The sequence below is a fragment of the Trachymyrmex cornetzi genome, unplaced genomic scaffold (assembly GCF_001594075.2).
Source record: "Trachymyrmex cornetzi isolate Tcor2-1 unplaced genomic scaffold, Tcor1.1 scaffold871, whole genome shotgun sequence".
In the NCBI taxonomy this organism is placed as follows: Eukaryota; Metazoa; Arthropoda; class Insecta; order Hymenoptera; family Formicidae; genus Trachymyrmex; species Trachymyrmex cornetzi.
Genome location: NW_017300214.1, coordinates 50,076 through 52,324, shown reverse-complemented (window position 1 = coordinate 52,324; position 2,249 = coordinate 50,076). Strand labels below are relative to the sequence as shown.

The 2,249-nt window shown below is 30.2% G+C and overlaps 1 protein-coding gene across 1 annotated transcript in view; it reads left to right on the top strand.

Moving 5' to 3' along the window:
* Positions 1-2,249, top strand: part of LOC108769173 (sphingomyelin phosphodiesterase 1) — a 9,070-nt gene that overhangs the window by 2,062 nt on the left and 4,759 nt on the right. The window lies entirely within an intron of this gene.

The window sequence follows — 2,249 nt, the reverse complement described above, 5'->3', positions numbered from 1 at the left end:
AATAATTTCATAAGAATGTGTAAAAAATTGTTGAGCCGTAAATATCAATTTGTTTTGAGAGAGAAAATTAAATCCTGTTGGGAAAGTTCTCACATTTAATTTAATTAGCAAAAATATCGTTTATTATGTATTAAAAATATATTTGTTGATTGTGTCCTTTGTATTTGGCGTAAACAAAAATTCGATAAATTACACGGAAGAAAAATGTTGCTATTAGTACAATCGCAAAAAGTGGCGTTGGGAGAACGGCAGCACTTCGACTCGCGAAATTTCAGTCGGATATTAATATTTATTATTCAAATTTTTACACACTAATCTTTGACATATTCTGCGACTTGTAGAGCTATTCCGAAATTTTCGAAGCACTTTACAACATACTTTTGACGGATTTTTAATATTTTGTCGAGTTTGATGAATTCTTTTTCAAACGTTAAAGTTGTATTACGAATTAAAAATTTTCATTAATGCTACATTGTATTTGAATATTTGAAGAAGTTTTCTGGAAAGTTTTAGATCTTTAAATGTAATAGTAAAAAAATTATGACAATTTATACGTCAGCGAAACGTTTGACGCGACATTACGACATGTATATAAATCATATAAATATTATAAATTATTATAACTTTTTTGCTATTGAATTTATTTTGTTTTAAACGAAACTTTTTTGTTTATGCTTACCAAATGTGTCACTTATATATAAAAAAGAACATTTAAAAAACTGATTTCTACCGCCCCTCCCGAAACATTTTTCTCGCTACGCTACTGATTGTACTGTTACTTAAATACATATATGTATAACTAGAACATTTTTGAGCGATTGATGAACAATGAAGAGTCCGATATAAATGAAGTTTGATTTCAAACAGGTTTTGAATAAAATGTTTATCGAGTTATACATGTTTAAGTAACAATATAGTTCTTGTTGCTTGAATCTCGGAATGTTTTGATGTCCCATTTAATAAGTTTTTACCGATAAATATGATAGCATTATCATTTTTGATCATAATTTCTCTTATGATTTCGAAGTTTTCACAAGATGAGCGACACCGCTTAAATAGTCATTTAATATGATATATAATTTGTACATGTCAGAACTTTTTCATGTTAGACGTTGAAAATAGCCAAAACGTCTTTTTTTTGCTATCGTAGGATTATTTATAAGATTATTTATATTGGTTCATATAAAATAATTATTTAAAATAATAAAAAGTAATAAAGGCTGTAGGAGTTAACGCAGTTAATAGTGCGATTATCTTATATTTATTTAGTTTGTTTCATAAACCTTGATTTCGATGAGCGCAACTATAATATAAATTTGGTTTTTTTCAAGAATTTTGACGTTTCAACACCTCTTTAAGTCATCCTCAGAATGAATTATCCATTGTTAGATCACAAATTCTTTTGTTCCAGTCTTTACTTAAAAACCGTTGTGTCAAGACGTTATGCTTCACGTATATTCTCTAAATTTATCTTTATTTTATCAGTATGATTGTCTACTACGAAAACATTTTTATTATCTATGTATTTTTATGTTGTGATTCCAATCGTTTGTCAACTGTTGGGAAACCCGCACATTATACGAAAAATTTGATTACGGAACAAGAATTTGTGATCTGACAATGGATAATTCATTTTGAGGATGACTCAAAGAGGAGTCGAAACGTTAAAATTATATTATAGTTACGTTCATCGAAATCACATCAAGGTTTATGGAATAAACTAAATAAATATAGGATAATTGCACTATTAACTGCGTTCCTGTATTGCTTTTTAAATTTGTAGAGTCCTTGCTTTTATTAAATTTATAATTATTTAAAACAGAATTGTAGAAAATACACATATTCGTATGTTAATTAATATAAAGGGTGTCCCAAAAAGGTCGGGACACCTAAATATCGGGGTGATCCCGATTGACCACAGCTCGATTGGACACCACCAATCACAGCGACCGGTGCTTAGGAGCTTTGTAGTCTCAAGCGCTGTGAGTGGCTCGTGTCCAATTGAGCCGTGTCCAACTGAGTGCCACCCCTGATCCTATCAGGATCAGGGGTGGCATTGTATATTTGACCTTAGGTTGCATAGACAAGGTCAGGTCAAGGTTACATTGATTTTCTTAAATGGAACATCCTATTTTTGATTCAAGAATCTAATAGTTGATGTCGAGAGCTTTCCAAAACGCTACAATGAAATATTTTTTTATGAAGTACTTTTCAAGTTATAATGCTTCAAAGTTACAGTATCGCCGGCA